At 42.0% G+C, this 19,296-nt stretch overlaps 1 pseudogene; it reads right to left on the bottom strand.

The window, feature by feature from the left end:
- Positions 1–76: 76 nt before the first annotated feature.
- Positions 77–18,541, bottom strand: LOC116020323 (annotated as a pseudogene).
- Positions 18,542–19,296: the final 755 nt, after the last annotated feature.

Below are 19,296 nucleotides of genomic sequence, written 5' to 3'. Positions count from 1 at the left end.
AATGTTGCTGCTTAAAGTGCAGCTGGTGGCAACGGCAACAACATAGTTCTGTTCCTGTTTATGCATGTGGTCATGGTTATCTTCTGCTACAAAGACAACCTGGCAGAAGATTTGCATAGAAGTTTTCCTCCAACTTTGCTGTCTGTCCTACTACTCTGGGATTTGGCCATCCTGTCCTATTTTGCTGTAAGTTTCTCAACTCTGATGCAAACTCTTTCTAAGATAATTCCCCCCCTGACCATTTCAGCCAAAATTCTAACAAATTTTTTCCTGCATACAGTATCAGATAACTCAGAGGAAGTGAAAGACTGATATCAAGTAAGTGGGAAGCAGATTAAATCCCCAAAAAAACAGAATATCAGGTAGTGTCATCTACTTGTTAGGATTGATGGTTTTCCGGAAGCTTTCAAACATCCTGTGGCCACGAACAGCCTTGGCTATGTTACCATCGTAAGTATAAGCAAAGACATCACTCTCAACTGCCACAATGTAATCCAGGGCCGCTAGCTGATTGTGCCTGTTTATAAAAGGCTTCAGCTCCTCTGCAGTTGCCAAGTTAGAATGAGAGTATACATTTGGGTAGTCCTGCAACGCATTCAATCCATTCGGCCCAAAATTTGTCCCTGTGACTATGTAAATCTTTATGTTGGCTGGATACCCCATTGCCTCAAGGAAAATAGCAGCCTCTTGGGGAGTCATTAGGCATGCCCCCTGGAGCCGCCTCTCTGTCCCATTTATCCGTTTCTCCTTCCAGTGCCTAGTTATGTGTCTTAGTTTCCTCAGCTCCTCAGCTTCTTTCTTGGTAAGATTGTGATTACAGCCAGTGAAAGCTAGCCTATCTTTTTTATACCTGCATTCAATTCTCAAGGATAAAGTTAACCCTATATATATATATATATATATATATATATTTATATATTTTGGTGTACTATCAATTCTAGTACAAGGTAGTATCTGTTCAATATACTTTCTCAAACTATTGTAGCTCAAAGAGTCAATACTCCATGTTAAAAAATAAAGAGTTAGGTTTATCTATAGGGTTGTGTCTGTTTATGAATAGGTGTCAGTTATGGATAGGTACTTACAATTATGTGTATGTGTATATATATGTACTATGTTTCTTTGTTAGAAACACACAGATAATATAGAATCATATATTTTCTATATCATTCAAGTACTTGATTCTGCATCTTTGCTTCCGCCTAACTGGCGGGTGGTTGTTATTCTCCACCCGCCAGGCCATTCCATCTTCCAAATTCAACATGGTATTAGAGCCTACTTTCCTAGGATATTTCAAACATCAAAATTGCATTTTCCAGTCGCATGAACAGTAATACACATAAGTTACTGTTCACGCGAAACCCTAATTTTTCAAATTACTTGCTTTTGGTGAGCTCTTTTGTCAAATTGGTGTTGTCTATCCCTTCTACACCTCCGGCGAGCCTGACCCAGGAAGCCTCATCGTCGCCTCCTCCGCCACGCGCCTCCACGCGCCGCCACCGTGTCGAACTTCCGACCTCTCGCGTTGGCGCGTGAGGCCACATCCGGCCGGATTTTTTGGCGAAAATTTCCAGAAATCTCCGTCAGTCCTCTGTGACTCCATCTGTGTGGGTTTTTCTTATGGTGTATTTTTCCGGTGAAAGTTTTACAGATTGTTGTTTTGCCCTTTGGACCTTTTGGTGAAGTTTGAAGGTTGTAGACACCGAAAATTTGAGCTCGAAAAATGGACCGATTAAATTATTATTGGGCCTAATTTTGAGATTGATTATTGGACCAATTTAATTAATTGGGTCATGATAATTAAATTAATTTAATTAGCCCAATTAAATTGATGTTGGGTTATTGAATTAATTGATTAATGGTCCAAGCCCAATTCATTATTTGAATTTAATAATTATAATTAATTTGAATTTGAAATAGATGATAGAGTTCTGAACCGGGACTTGATTGTGGCAATGTTCATTCCCTTAATTAATTAATTAATTAATTAATTATTTAAGGAGTTTGTTGAGGAAAGTTGGTTGCACACTCCACTATAAATAGAGCCCTTCATTTCCCATTACAAACACACCTTGAAGATTGAAGACTTGAGAGCTTTTGAAGGCATTGAAGGCATTCTGAAGCAGTAAGAGGCTTGAAGTAATTTGACGGTTCTAGTTGAATATCACGCCCTTGAATCCCGGAAGGCCACGCCACTTGAATCCCGGAAAGCTACGCCATTTGAATCCCGGAAGCTACGTCAATTGAATCCCGGAGGCTACGCTATTTGAATCCCGGAGGCTACGCCACTTGAAACCCGGAGGCACTTCAGTAGAACACGTCAGTGAAGAATCAGAGGACTATACAGAGATTTTGTACCCGCACCTTCAATTACACACACATTATAACCCGATATTGTGAATTTATACAATTTCAAATTTTTTGTGTTTACAGATTTTGGCACGCCTAGTGGGACAACTCTGCCTCTCATCTCTTCACTTCTAAGCTATACAAAGAATCCAAATGGCATCAAGAAAGACTTACGCTCAAGCTACCGGCTCTAAGGCATCTTCTGTGGCCGGCTCCGACAGGCGCGAGGTGCAAGGTGCACTGACTCGGAGTCGAGTGAGGGACCTAGGGGTGGAGTTGACCGAGACCCGAAACATTGCTCGCAACGTCGTCCGAAGGCTTGGAGGTGTCTCCATCGGCTCAAAGAAAGCTACATATGATAGGGGTTCATCCTCAACAACAGAAACCGTTGGTAGCAAGAGTCCTATTCCCTGAAATGAAGCTACTCGAAGCGAAAGTCCTTCCCCTACTCCCTCAATTACAACTACCAGCAGCAAGGGCCCTGCGAGTCCTACTCCATTAGGCGAGCCCCTTAGCAGCGGAAGCTCATCTCCCGTATCTCATCCATCGCCGATGTGGAAACCAGCCTCGGAGTGGACCCACGTCTACACAGTCATGCCCGCTATGGCAACAAACGCAGCTTCGGTAGAAGAACAACTAGCAAACATCACCAAAGCTCTGGAGGGAATAAGCGGGCTTCTTCACAGTCAAGAAAGGAGGATTAATGATCTAAGTGAAAAGGTGGAAAGCGGAAAGAACGGCGAAACAAGTCGAGCTTCCGAGAAACGACCTCAAACCCAAGAAGAGGCTATTGACGGCGAGTCGCCACGTCATCAAAGCAGGCACATGGAAGAGACTACCTCTCGCCCGCATCCCGCTGAAAGGAGTGTTCAAGTTTCTGGGGGTATGATACACGTCGACCAGCTGAATGACTATATCATGGGAGCAATCAAAGGGAGACTCGAGGGAGGACAACCTTCATACACTTACTCCAAGCCTTACACCCAAAGGATTGAAGAAATGAAGATGCCGCTGGGCTACCAACCTCCCAAGTTTCAACAATTCGATTGAAAAGGCAACCCGAGACAGCACATCGCCCACTTTGTGGAAACTTGCAATGATGCTGGAACATATGGAGATTTCCTCGTCAAGCAGTTTGTTCGCTCTTTGAAGGGCACCGCCTTTGACTGGTACACTGACTTGGAGCATGGCTGCATCGACAGCTGGAGTGACATGGAGCGTGAGTTCTTAACTCATTTCTATAGCACAAGAAGAACTGTTAGTTTCTTGGAGCTCACCACCGCTCGCCAATGGAAGGATGAACGCGCAGGCGCTTACATTGAGAGATGGAGGGAATTGTGCCTCAACTGCAAGGAAAAGATATCACAAAGTTCAGCAATTGAGATGTGTATCCAAGGCATGCACTTCGGGCTATCATACATCCTGCAAGGTATCAAGCCCAGGACATTTGAGGAATTATCCAGCCGTGCTCACGACATGGAGTTGAGCATTGAGAACAATGGAGGGCTTAATATGTCAAGTATGCCTAGCTCCTCTAAAGCACCTGCAAGGCAAGAAGTCAAGAAAGGGGGCAAACCCTTCCCAAAGCAAGAAAAGAAAGAAGCTATGAACGTGATAGGTCATTCTTTGGGCCATCAAGGGGAACTAGAATCATTGAAGAGATGCAGCAGAAACAGTATCCATTCTTGGACTCTGACGTTTCGCCCATGTTTGATGAGTTATTAAAACTCAAGTTGATTGATTTACCAGAGATGAAACGCCCCGAAGAAGCTTCTAGGGTGGATGACCCCAAATATTGCAAGTATCATCGCCTCCTCGGACACCCGATCGAAAAATGCTTTGTTTTTAAAGATAAAGTAATGGCGCTAGCTCGCGATGGAAAGATTGAACTTACTGATGCGACTGCGAGCTCTAACCAAATCTCATGTGGGATGTACTCACCATTACTCGAGGAGGATGGTGAGAATGATGGGGGCAAGCAATGCAAACGCCCGCTTCCCTTCATTGTGAAACATACTTGGGGGCAACACTCAAAGCCGCCACAAGTCGATTCGGTCTACGAGAGGGATTGGGTACTCGTTACCCGTAGAAAGCAAAGGAATAATGCTGAGCCTGTTAGGCCATTGAAGAGAATGACGAAGCGATGGATTAAGAAAAAGCCAACAAGAAACCCCGTTTCTAACGTGAAAAGGAAAGGGTATCCCAACAAGCCGCGAACACTAGTTACCCTGGCTCAATACATGCCAAAGGTGTTTCATCAACATGGGACAGATATTCTTGGGGCTGGCTTGAACACTAAGGAAAAACATGTTGAAGTTGGAGAATGTTCATTCCCTGTGGTCGAAGGAAGCGACGAGATCCAAGTCCACAAGGCCACATCTTTCACCACCGAGATAGCATTCAAAGATGAAGATCTATTACTAGGTGGAACCCCTCACAATCGCCCATTGTTCGTTGAAGGTTATGCTCGCGAACAAAAGATTAAAAGAATTTTGATTGATCAAGGATCGTCCATGAATATTCTATCACTCGGAGCCGTGAAAGAACTTGGTATTTCAACTGATGAGCTCTCGCAAAGCCGCTTGATGATTCAAGGATTTAATCAAGGCGGGCAAAGAGCCCTGGGTATTATCAGACTCGATCTCAGGATCGGATCTTTGAGTTCAAGTACTTTGTGTTATGTGATAGATGCAAGAACATCCTACAATCTGTTGTTGGGTCGACCTTGGATACATGAAAATGGAGTAGTTCCTTCATCATGGCACCAATGCTTAATGTTTGAGAAAGGCGGTGTGATAGAGAAGGTCGTCGCCGATGAAATCCCATTCACCGACGCAGAGTCATACTTTGCAGATGCGAAATTTTACTTAAGGAAACAAGTCGTTGAAGACGACGTTGATAAGAGCAGTAATGATACATTCCCCGATCCGAAATGGAAGGGCAAGCAAGTTGTACACCAAAGTCATTGTGACTAGGAACTTGTTTTCCCATTGACAAGAATTGAACCATTAAAAGCTACCCCGGTCAACCCGTTGGAAGATCAAGTGCGGGTGGGAACAAGTCAGACATTGCCCGCAAAACGCACAGATGGTTTTGACCCCAATGCCTATAAACTCCTGTTTAAAGCAGGCTTCGACCCCAAGGAACCGCAGAAATTGGGTAGGCTCATTCCAGAAGCCGGTGGTAGAGGCAAGTCAAACCAGCAGGAACCACATGCACACAAAGGATTAGGCTATGTCCCTCCTAAACCTGTGCGAATTTTTATAAATAGAGCTACAAGCAATTATATATCTACAAATGAAGGTGAGTGTGATCCATAACTCACTCCTGCCAATGGCAAAAGGAAGTCAGTCTTCAAGAGAATGGGGAAGATAGAGTCTCAGCGCTCAGTCTTTGATAGATTGGGGTCAAAACCTCAAGCCCCCAAAATAAAGTCAATCCATGATCGACTTGGAGTTGTCCAAGATGTGAAAAACAACGCAAGTCATCCTGTTGAAGCGGAACCTTCTAAAAGGCCTCGAAGCATGATTCCTTCTCGTATGAGACGAGAAACAGATATTCATATTTCATGCGGAGAAGTGTTGAAAGTCCAACCTAGGACCATTGTACACACTCGTGTACAGAAAGGGGAGAATGAGGAAAGCGTTGGCTCAAGTGATGATGTAACACCACCTCAAGGCGAGGAGGCGTCGTCTTTCCACATCACCCTATGTGATGAGATCCCGATTGAGGGAGAAGACGCAGAAGAGGCACCCCACGAGCTAGAGGAAGGGGTACGAGCTGCAATAGACGAATTAAAGGAAGTTGATCTAGGAACTCCTGAGAATCCTCGGCCTATCTTCATTAGTACACTTCTTTCTGATGAAGATGAATAAATATATGTCGAATTACTAAAAGAGTACATTGATGTCTTCGCATGGACGTACAAGGAAATGCCAGGGTTAGACCCAAAGGTGGCAGTACACCGCCTGGCAGTGAAAAAGGCATGCCGTCCAGTTAAGTAAGCTCAACGGCGCTTTCGCCCTGAAATTATTCCCTCAATTGAAGGAGAAGTCAACAAACATATAGAGGCCGTATTTATTCGCGAAGTGAAATATCCAACTTAGATATCCAGCATTGTGCCCGTGCGCAAGAAGAACGGCCAAATTCGCGTATGTGTAGACTTTCGGGACCTTAATGTTGCATGCCCAAAAGATGACTTTCCACTTCCCATCACAGAATTGATGATAGATGCTGTAACTGGGCATGAGATCATGTCATTCATGGATGGCTCCTCTGGTTACAATCAGATTCGCATGGCGCCGGAAGATGAGGAGTTGACAGTGTTCTGAACGCCTAAAGGCATCTATTGCTACAAAGTGATGCCCTTTGGTTTGAAAAATGCAGGTGCTACATACCAAAGGGCTATGCAGAGAATATTTGATGACATGCTTCACAAAATGGTGGAATACTACGTCGATGACTTGGTTGTGAAGTCAAAACTTCGCATAGATCACTTGGGACATTTAAGAAAAGTCTTCGACCGCTTGCGAAAGTTTCAACTTAAGATGTATCCCTTGAAATGTGCTTTTGGGGTTGCTGTTGGGAAGTTTCTTGGGTTCACTGTTCGACATAGGGGCATCGAGATCGAACAAGCTAAGATCGACGTTATAATGAAGATGCCCGAACCACGAAACCTTCATGAGCTTAAGAGCTTAAAAGGGAAGTTAGCATACATCCGAAGGTTCATATCAAACCTGGCAGGAAGATGTCAACCCTTCAGTCGGCTAATGAAGAAGGGCACCCCGTTCGTATGGGACGAGGCGTGCAAGAACGCGTTTGAAAGTATCAAGTCATACTTGATGAAACCGCCCGTGTTGACCGCTCCTATTCACGGTCGCCCATTGATCCTTTATATCTCTGCCCAAGAAAGCTATGTGGGTACCCTACTCGCTCAAGAAAATGACAACGGGAAAGAGAATGCCCTTTACTATCTCAGTAGAATGATGACCCCGAATGAGTTAAAATACTTTCCAATTGAGAAGCTATGTTTGGCACTCGTGTTCGCCATTAAAAAGCTTAAGCACTACTTCGAAGCTCATATCATTCAACTTGTGTCGAAAGCGAACCCGGTAAAGTTTGTTATGGCGAAGGTCGTTATCTCTGACCGCCTGGAAAGGTGGTATTTATTGTTTCAACAGTTTGAAATCGTCTATGTGCCACAAAAGTCTGTCAAGGGGCAAGCTTTAGCCGATTTCTTGGCAGATCACCCAATACCGACTGAATGGGAGTTATCTGATGACCTACCTGATGAGGATGTGCTTATCATTGAAGTCCTACCCCCATGGAAGATGTATTTTGATGGAGCTGCGCATAGAGGAGGGGCAGGAGCTGGAGTTGTGTTCATCACCCCGGAAGGTGAAGTGTTGCCATATTCATTTACCTTGACAGAGCCATGTTCAAACAATGTTGCTGAGTGTCAAGCATTGATACTGGGACTAGAGATAACAGTTGACATGAAACAGCTGAGAATTAACATCTATGGAGATTCAAAGTTGGTCGTCAACCAAGTGATGGATCTGTACGAAGTGAGGAAAGCAGAGTTAGTCCTATACAACAACTACGCAAAGATACTCATACAATGGTTGGGGGACGTCACGATTGAACATGTACCAAGGAAAGAAAACAAGCAAGCTGACGCCTTAGCCGCATTGGCTTCAACTATTGCTCATCCTACTACTCGAGTACAAGTATGTCAAAAGTGGGTAGTTCCACCTATCTTCAACGAAGATGGCTCAGTCGATGAAACTGTTGAACTCCCTACTGCTTCCGTTTACGACATTGGCCAAGATGACTGGAGGCAGCCGTTGATTGACTACTTCACTGATGGGAAGTTACCAGAGGATCTTCGCAAGAGGGTGGATATAAAGCGCCGAGCTCCTCGTTTCATCCACTATAATGAGACGTTGTATCGTCGTTCATTTGATGGAGTATGGCTCCGATGTCTAGGAGAAGAAGAGGCATTACAAGCCATGCAAGAAGCTCATTCTGGGGTTTGTGATGCACATCAGTCCGGCCCTAAGTTGCATTTCCACATTAAAGGAATGGGTTATTATTGGCCTACAATGGTAAAGGATTGCATAGATTATGCTCGAAGGTGCCAAGCTTGTCAAGTTCATGCAAACTTTATCCATCAACCACCAGAACCTCTACACCCAACAGTCGCATCTTGGCCGTTTGATGCTTGGGGACTTGATGTGGTTGGCCCAATTACGCCCAAGTCATCTGCAGGGCATACATACATATTGGCCGCCACCGACTACTTTTCAAAGTGGGCAGAAGCCGTGGCATTAAAAGAAGTAAAGAAGGAAAATGTGGCAGACTTCCTCCGTGTTCATATCATCTATCGGTTCGGCATCCCACGATATATCTTGACTGATAATGGGAAACCCTTTGACAATAAATTAATGGACAAGATCTGCAAGCTGTTCGACTTCCAGCAGCGGAACTCATCAGCATATTACGCAGCTGCGAATGGACTTGCGGAAGCTTTTAACAAGACCCTATGCAATCTATTGAAAAAAGTGGTCTCATAATCGAAACGTGATTGGCATGACAGAATGGAAGAAGCGTTATGGGCATATAGAACCACATACCGCACACCTACTCAGAGCACTCCATATTCTCTGGTGTATGGTGTGGAAGCAGTCTTGCCTCTAGAGCGCCAAATACCTTCTTTAAGGTTGGCCATACAAGAGGATCTCACTGATGAGGAAAATGCCAAGTTACGCTTGGCTGAGCTAGAAGCCTTGGATGAAAAACGGCTGCAAGCTCAACAGAGCTTGGAATGCTATCAAGCTCGTATGTCAAGAGCCTTTAACAGAAGGGTGAGGACCCGTTCCTTTCAAATTGGTGACAAGGTACTAGCTGTTCGAAGACCAATCATTGTGACAAGGAAAACCGTCCACAAGTTCACTCCAAAATGGGATGGTCCCTATGTGGTTCAAGAAGTATACACCGGTGGGGCTTACAAGTTGGTTAGTGAAGATGGTTTGAAGGTTGGTCCAATCAATGGGAGATTCCTAAAGCTCTACTACCCTTAAACTTAGGGTATCAACACAAGTCATAAACGCTCTTGGCCCGCATGAGTTAAAACTGTGAACGGCTTTACTTATTTAAAAAAAAAAAAAATCTTTTGAACTACGTTTGACTTGATCTCCTTCGCAGGGGTACGTAGGCAGCTTAGAAATACTTTCTCTTCTAAGTTCAGTCATAATTAAAATAAATCCTTTTATGTCAAGTCCGTTCGAAACAACTTAGATTCATTGAAGTTTAGTCATTTCGTTGTATGTTATGATTTAAAGTAGATTCTCTCGTTAGTTGATTTCGAAGTGACTCATTTGGGGTTTGTTCAAGCTTGTGAAAAGAAAAGAAAATCTATTGAACTTAACTCATGTCGAAGTCTCGTTTCAAAAGAAAAGAACACATATAAAGTCGAAATAAAAAAGCATAAACTAAAGGAGTACGATATCTAAACATCAAAGATCTACACTATTCGAAAATTCATCAAATCTGCTTTGTCTGCTTCTAGATCTTTCTCCGCTAAGGAAAGCTTACCTTCATCTTCATCTGTCAACATGGGAGTCTCCTGAATGCGTTTCACACTTTCTTCAGCAGAATTCACAGCCTCTTGTGATGTGTTGCGCTGTTCTTGAGCCTTATCACAAGTTCTTGGAGCTTTGGCCTTTCCTCATAGATCCTTGTCAACTCCTCCCTTGAATCCTTTATGGTTTTCTCTGCCTCCTTTACGGTTTTCTCTGCTTCCTTTATAGCTTCTTCTAGGAGGGTCACTTGTCCGTCAGAATCCTCAAGGATCTTTTGCTTCTCCGATAGAAGGGTGTGAGTTTCAGAGAGCTTTTGTTGAGCATCCTTGAGAGCACTTTGCGCCAAACATAACTCCGCAGCTTGAGTTTCAACTGGCATCGCTTCTAAGTGCTTGGACCATATCTTATCATAATACTCAGCCTTCTTAAAGAAAACATCCACCCTGTTCTCTAATGATGACAGGTCTACCGCGTTATGTTTCATAAGTTGGATTTGTCTCTCAACACTTCCTTTGAAAGAAGAAACACTTTTGGCTGGAGTTTCCTTTAGCTTCTCGCAGATATCATTCCAAATGCCTGCGATTATGGCCATATACTTTGACATGAAGGAATCTGCACCAGGAAGAATGGAGACATGAGACGGTTCCGGTCGTGCTCCTTTGTGAGGTGGGTTTGAGGACAACGGTGATTGCTGAGATGCTGCCACTTGATTAAGGGATTCAGAACTGTCGCTATGTTCCACCTCGCTTATAGAAGAATGTTGATTCGACGACCGGGCGTCATTACTGACATGTAACCCAGCAGAACCCTATAAAAGGAATACATATATCAATAAAGCTAAGATTTTGAATCATTATGAAAGAGAAAAGTTTAGGAAGGTTTCCTAACCTCGGTCGATGGTCTTCTGTTTCGTTTAAAATTGCGATCACTATCAACATCCTCATCCGAGCTTCGGTGCCTCACTTGCTCCTCCCTCCTCTTTTGGGTTGCATGTTCTGGTACTTGATCATGGGGGGCATCTTGTACTGGTGTTTTGCCTTTTCTTAAAGTATCCAGTTGATCCCTTTGCTCTTGAGTTATTCCCTCTCTAACGGTTACGTTTGGGTCACCATTAATGACTATGTCTGTGACGCGAGTCTCAAGGAGATTTGCATGCACGTCAACCAACCAGGCTTTGTAGGTGTCTGACACATGTTTCTTTGGAAAAGTCGGGATTATGGGAAATGTGGCCCTAGACATAGAGTTGAAGTGCTCATACTGGCGATGGAGTTGAAATCCCTTACCAAGTGTGACGTCGCGGTCATCCGTCAGTAACAAACCGGGGGCAGATGCTTGGTAGAATCCAAACTGACGACTGAAGCGATGGGGTACATAAGGCTCAGCCTTACATTGGCGTCCTTGGCGTAAAACAAGAAAACCAGGGCGCAAACATATGAAATATTCAAAATTATCTTTACCCCCTCTCTTGTCATCATAGAAAAAGAAGTCTCTACCATTTTGACGAGATGTGCAAAGCCAAGACGCGTGTTCGCCCTTAAAAATCCTCTTACGAGCATCAATTCTGTCGTAATACTTAGCACCGCCTTCTCCGGAAGAAGTGACCATCTTTGGAGACGACGACATGAGGCTAGGGGTCTTGAAGTGAGTATTGAAATAAGCTGATAGCCATCCATATACATAATGGATGGGAAAGGGAGTGCCCATTTGACCAGGAGAGATAGACTCTGAAATTGAGTTTAACCCATAGTAGATGCTGGCAAGGACTGGAGGAGCGAGGCATACCTTAATCCCTTTCGCCATTTTGCACGCCATATTAAAAGTCTCAGGGCGAATGGTTTCCGTTGGGTTGCCCGGTAGTACGAACGTACAGAGCCAACACGTTAGAAATGCTGCTAAGTAGACTTCCTGTTCAAGGTTGAGGGATGTTTAATTCGACGAAAGGTGCTTCACTCACGTGCGACCATCTACGAGCAGCTTCAAGGATCCCGCTTGGGTTGTGAGTAGCCTTTGGTCGAGATTTCTTATTCTCTTTTCGAGGCGGAGGAGCTGCATATCTTCGGGGTTTCCTGCACCAGAAGTCGATCCATCGGGACGCTTGAATAAAAGTGTGTGATCTTCTTGTTGAGTCAAATGAAAAAACACCTCGAATAAGTACGCACAACATTTGTATGAACCCTTGTTCAAGTCCAAGGCGTTTGGGATGCGCTCATCGTAGATATCCCCAAGCAATGGCAACCCTCCAAGCATGTACAAATCTCGCAGCGATATAGATATCTCGCCGGAGGAGGTAATTAATGTGTTGGTTCGGGGGCACCATGCTTCGCAAAAAGCCTTGACAATGTCGACATTGCGGTCATATGTGAATAATGACTCGAACACAGCGTCATATATCATGCCTTCCCTTAGAGGTTTTCTGAAGAGGTTAAGTACATCTTCAGCCCATTCACAGTATCCTGGCGTGTAAATGAATTCACCTTCAAAATCGATGTCTTTACCCCACTTGACCTCATCATCAATTATGCGACTCCCCAGCGTGGGAAGGATGTCTGTGGAAGGTTCGTGTTTCAAGCCTGGTTGCAAGGTCCACACTTTGGACGGTGGAATGTCATACTCAGGAGTCCAATTGCGTTCGTGATATGACACCGTGAGCTTTGGCGGTGAAGGGGATGCAAGGGGTTGATTGATGGCCAATGTGACTTTATGGTTGCTCTTGGTGCTTGATATCACCAATTTCCTTTGTCCTTCGAACCATTGGTCTTGAAATTGCACCATCTTTGAGCCGCGTTGAGATTATGTCAAAATTGAGAAAAATTACTGCAAAAAATAATGATGATAATGATTAAGGTTATTATTATTATTTTCATCATTATTAACAAAGTTATTATTATTATTATTATTATTATGATCTAAGGTATAATATAATAGTAATAATTAACTTTGTTGTTATTTAGAGTTATGAAAGTAAAAAACAAAAGAAAAAGCAAAACACAAAAGATAAAAAAAATGAAATAGAAAAGAAAAATGAAACAGAAAAGGAAAAAAAAGCAAAAAGAAACAAAAACATGGAAATAGAAACAAAAAGAAAGAATTAAAAAAAATGTAGAAATCAAGAAAGCAAAAATGAAAAAAGGGAAAAAAAAAAAGAAACAAAAAAAAAACGTAACAGAAAAAGAAGAGAAGAAAGGAAATTGACAAAGGAAAAAGAGGGTGGTGGGGCCGACAAGTAACATGGGGTATAATTTCATGCCCATTAGAATATATATTATAATAGTATATATTCTGAATGTGGACATGCGTTGTCATTGTCAGTGTTATTTCCACCAGATAGCTTCACATCTGCTCTTTAATTTCAACCACGCTGCACAGCTCATGATTCCGGTTCTCTCTCTCCTTCCCAACGAAGAATACCCAGTTTGAAGCTCAAAAAAAGGGAGAATGGGCTCCGACCAACAGTAGTCCGGCAACCTCCAGTAGCAGCGACGGTAGGGAAATGGATACAAAGTGCAGTCCAGTGGCGTTGTTGACGACAAAGTAGACTCCGGCGGACAAGCTCCAGCAGCGATTGGATCTGTGTATCCCAAGAAGAAACCCACGCTCCAGCGGTATCATCAATACCGCGCTTCGGTGGTTGTTCTACTTAGGCAGATTTCCCTTCGCTCTATTTGAGGTAGTTTGACGGCGAGGAACACACTCTCGCGACGGATTGGGCAGTAGATGAGCGGCGGTTTCCGGCGACCCCTCCAGTGAGAAGCTCGGTCAACAACGGAAATCCGTCCACTCCGAGTAGAAACCCACTCTCGGGCGGCATCAATGATACCGCGCTCCGGTGGTTGTTCTACTCAGCAGACTTCCCGTTGCTCTTCGTTGTAGCAATTTGACAAAGACCCCGCAGGTTTCTCGTTGCTTTCTTCTTGAGTTTGTGAACTCTGTTGATTTTTGAGTCTTGAGTTCTTGTTGTTTCTTGAATGCTCTTCCTACCCTGTAAATAAAAATGCATATGGGGAAATAGTAAGAGTGGATAATTTACCTGATTGAGAAGCGGATCACCGATGCTCTTCCTTGCTCTTTCTTGATTTTTTGTTTCATTGATTGCTGTGGGTTTGGAGGTATTGAAGGAGGTATTTATAGTGTACTGTCAGGAGGTGTTGGAGTCGGATTACACTTCTAATGTTATCATGATTGAACAAAATAGTTGGATAATTAGATTTGAATTTTGCTGAAATCACGTATGAGATAAGCTGGAGCTTTGATTCTGTTATGTCATCCTACGGCTGTTAGTGTTGAAGAGGAGTTTAACTGTTAGTAGACCCTAATTTCGTTTGGGGTTAGTTTAGCTCCAGTATGGCTCAACTTGATCCAATGATTTTGGGCCCACAGAATGTCCAAACACATAATTGGGCTCAAGGAGTTTAGATGCACAATAACGAACTTAAAATATTATCTGTTAAAAAAGGAGGTTGTTTGTTATGTTTCGAGACTTCCTCGCTCCAAGCACATCAAGCAGCATGTCCCGACAAGTCTCGAGTGGGCAATTTGTAGACACCAAAAATTTGAGCTCGAAAAATGGACCGATTAAATTATTATTGGGCCTAATTTTGAGACTGATTATTGGACCAATTTAATTAATTGGGTCATGATAATTAAATTAATTTAATTAGCCCAATTAAATTGATGTTGGGTTATTGAATTAATTGATTAATGGTCCAAGCCCAATTCATTATTTGAATTTAATAATTATAATTATAATTTAAATATAATTTTATTATATTTGAATTTAATAATTATAATTAATTTAAATTTGAAATAGATGATAGAGTTTTGAACCGGGACTTGATTGTGGCAATGTTCATTCCCTTAATTAATTAATTAATTATTTAATTAATTATTTAAGGAGTTTGTTGAGGAAAGTTGGTTGCACACTCCACTATAAATAGAGCCCTTCATTTCCCATTAGAAACACACCTTGAAGATTGAAGACTTGAGAGCTTTTGAAGGCATTGAAGGCATTTTGAAGCAGTTAGAGGCTTGAAGTAATTTGACGGTTCTAGTTGAATATCACGCCCTTGAATCCCGGAAGGCCACGCCACTTGAATCCCGGAAAGCTACGCCATTTGAATCTCGGAAGCTACGTCAATTGAATCCCGGAGGCTACGCTATTTGAATCCCGGAGGCTACGCCACTTGAAACCCGGAGGCACTTCAGTAGAACACGTCAGTGAAGAATCAGAGGACTATACAGAGATTTTGTACCCGCACCTTCAATTACACACACACTGTAACCCGATATTGTGAATATATACAATTTCGAATTTTTTGTGTTTACAAAGGCTTTTTGGTTTGTTGTCAAACTTCTTTCCGCGGTGTTTTGGTATTACCGTATTTGTTTCATTATTTTCGGTATACCATATTTATTCCCTAGGGTTTTCAAGTTTGGCATCTTTTTTATTTCCGGAAGCCGTTTTTGTTATTCACTTATCCTATAAGAGGGTATAAACAACAACCATGTGGTGTTCCCGGTATTCATACTTTATTCTTTGGGTGTATTTGTCATTACTATGGGCTCTACTTCATCCCCTTTGCTAATCATGCTTTGTTTTCTCTGCCGCTCTTGATGAAGATTGCAGTTGGCAAATCCTAGAGCTTATGTTGCTATGAGGTTGTTCGTGACAAGCTTCTCCCTTGGTGCTTTCATTCCCATGGGTTGTGTATATCATTGTCCCTTCGAAGTCATCTAGCACTGTTATTCTCTAGCTGCTTTTAATCTTCATTTGTAATTTAAAGTAAGGTAGAATGTATGTTTTAATCCAAGCTTGGAACTTTTAGATATTCCAGCTTGAGGGGGAGTGTTGAAAAATAAAGAGTTAGGTTTATCTATAGGGTTGTGTCTGTTTATGAATAGGTGTTAGTTATGGATAGGTACTTACAATTATGTGTATGTGTATATATATGTACTATGTTTCTTTGTTAGAAACACACAGATAATATAGAATCATATATTTTCTATATCTTTCAAGTACTTGATTCTTCATCTTTGCTTCCGCCTAACTGGCGGGTGGCTATTATTCTCCACCCGCCAGGCCATTCCATCTTCTAAATTCAATACCCCACCACCGAGGTTCGATTTTATGACCTTCCTTCAAGGAGAGCCACAAAGGTGCCAACTAAGCACAAGGTGCTTGGCGTTTTAACCCTATCTAATTCTACATTTAGTTATCAATCTTTATACATCAAGTGCAGTGAGATGTAATGATCACCATTTCCTTTGAGTATGCTAACTAATTTTTTTGCAAGCTCTTCAATTCCATCTGTGAAACGTAGGGCTTCAAACATAGCATGGCATTTGAGCTTCTGGATTGAATTCGGGATCCCATCGTTGGCAAGGCGTGAGTTCGAGTGAGTGAATTCTATCACTTTATGTTTTTTTAATAGTTTCGAAATGACTTTGCTGTACTAATCAGGCTGCACATAAACAACAATTTAGATTAATGTCCTATCTCAATCTATACCTTAAGACAGTCCCAAGTTGTTGGTCCCGATAGGGTGGGAGAAGTCTAGAGGGGGGGGGGGGGGGAATAGACTTCTCAAACAATTAAAAACTTTATAACACTTCAACAACAGAGATTTCAAGTGAATAAATTCAACTTGAAATGTGCAGCGGAATATCGTACGGTAAAGTGCTATAAAATAAAACTGCGTAAAACTGAAGAGATGCTTGACATGCAATACGTTGGAAAAACTTAGAATAGCTCATAGAACATGTATGCAAAGTTTGAGCCACATGCGAACGTGGGAACACACAAACCCAGATGATATGATCAACACAGTACGTAAAGGGTTAGTATGTTAAAACATGCAAATATGTAAAGTGCAGTAAAGTAAATGAGAGGCAGATATTTATAGTGGTTCGGAGATGGTGTACTTCTCCTACTCCACTTCTTCCTTGCTCCAAGGAAGGTTTCCACTATCTTCAATCACCCAGATACAATAATGAAACTCCCGAGTGCTACGCACAAAGCTACACTCAACCACGAGCTCTTCGCACAAAGCTAAGCTCCCAAGCACTACGCACAAAGCTACGCTCCACGAACGCTACGCACAAAGCTACGTTCCCGAACGCTACGCACAAAGCTACGTTCCAACCAAGTGTTACGCACAAAGCTACGCACAAAGCTACGTTCCAACCAAGTGTTACGCACAAAGCTGCACTTAGTTCACCCGAGTGACCAAGTGTTACGCACAAAGCTGCACTTAGTTCACCCGAGTGTCCAAGTGTTACGCACAAAGCTGCACTTAGTTCACCCGAGTGTAACGCACCCAGCTACACTCCTTTCTACCCTCGGTAGAGATACAACTGTTGTTCAAAGAAATAAAGATTTTTTCTAAGACTTGAATTCCTCTCGTGTATAGCTCAATATCTCAGCACTTTGTATTTTGATTGCATTCACCGCTCAATACCACTTTCTTCTCTACCGTGTATCTCGTCCTCGTGCTGTTCTTCAAGTCTTCTTGGGCTTTTTATAATTCAAAGAATTATTTGCCCGTTATGAACATTCAAATTTTGAACGTTCACTTGATCTGATTGGTCATTCCAATCTGATCTTGATGGCCATACCTTCTCATTTAATGACCATACCGTTGATTTGATAACTTGCCAATTTAATCTGATAAAATCTCCAATTTGATCTGCACATTTAATGTCGCTGGTAACTTTTGACAAATTACCTCTGTAATTGTTCACAAAGTATTCTTTTACGGCTTGATTGATCCTTGAAACTTGTAGCCTCCAATTTTTGACTTTGTTGCCTTCTCAGCTTGATATTGCAGACTTTGTATCCTTCAGAGCTTGATATTCTTGACTTTGTTGTATTCTTGATTTTGATCTTGGGCAAGTTGTTCTTTCAAAATATTTTTCCGGGTGGCTCTTGCTTGAGTATAAACAATGATCTTCAGAAAATCACCACCTTCAAATTTCTTCTGGTTCAGGGTATTACGTACTGAACCTAAAATATTTGAGACATGCAAAAATGACTAAGTGTAAGTCACACTCTTAGTTGCTCCATAGCATGCTCCATAGTGCTTTAAATTAGCCTTCACGCGTGTAGAAATGGTGTAGTGTTCACGCGTATATAATCCATGCAAAGTTACTCCATGTTGACTTTGACTTCCTCCATTGACCAAACTAGCTCCATAGGTAGTTCTATTGACAAAAAATTAGCTCCAAAGACTTTGGCCGTGTAACTTGCTCCCAAGCTTCTTCCTTAGTAATAAAATGTAGCAAGTAGGATTTGAACGCTGGACCATTAGGTATATGCTCAAATCTTTAACCATTTCTCCGTTTCAACTCATTCAGTCATATCCATCAAATAAATATATTTGATCCTTCTTAGCATTGTATAGCGTATGGTGTAGAGATAGTGGATCTTGAACTTCTTCTCGTCTTTGACCATTTGACTTAAACTTCCTCCATTTGACTATACTTGCTCCATTGACCAAAATATTGACTTTGAGCCGTGATACTACTAGCTCCATTCCTTGCTCTCCAAAGCTCAAAATGTTCGCAATAGGATTCAAACTCGAGTCTTCTAGCAACAATAATTTGGCCTTGTCCATTAGATCATATACACTCATGTGTATAGTGGAAGCAAATGACTTACAAGAGTCATGACACAAAGAATTCTATAACACAATAATTCGAACCAAACTATTGTCATGACTTGCCTTTCGGGTCCAAACTCTACACTCTAAAAATAAAATAGGGGATTTCTAAAAATTACAAATTGGCTCATCAAAACTATTACAATTTTATTCCTAACACAAGTTATTTCTTCTAGTCTCATACTATGATGTTTGTTCAGCAATTATCATCTTCATTCATAATCATATAGGTCTAAGGCATAAAAATCGTTTTACTAATGTATTAGACATAGTAAACCTAGCTGAGGTGGTAATACATACATAACTAGCCTAGTTTTCTGCGGCAAAAGACAAAGATTTCAGTGATGTGAGAGCTTGTCTTTGACCAAGAAACTGGAGTTTTCACTAGGGATATCTATTTTGTGTGTAGCAAGCAGTGTTAATGTCTTTTGCCTAAAATCTTTTGGATACTCCTACTCTGAAATCATTGTTATCAAGGCGGACTTTCTAGGCGAGATTCTACCGACCGCCTAGGTGATGAGTATATACATATATAGGTATTGGATCATATGAGAACAAGTCCTTGAGAGAAAAATAAGAATCAATTTCAGCCTTATATCTGAAAAAATTGGACGGATCAAATTAGATTTTAAAAAAAAGATGCGGTGACATTTTGTAATTATCACCAACTTTACTATGCAAACTTAGCTCTAAAATCTGCACTTCTTAGA

The sequence above is a fragment of the Ipomoea triloba genome, chromosome 5 (assembly GCF_003576645.1).
Source record: "Ipomoea triloba cultivar NCNSP0323 chromosome 5, ASM357664v1".
Lineage (NCBI taxonomy): Eukaryota > Viridiplantae > Streptophyta > Magnoliopsida > Solanales > Convolvulaceae > Ipomoea > Ipomoea triloba.
This window is presented reverse-complemented; position numbering and strand designations above follow the sequence as displayed.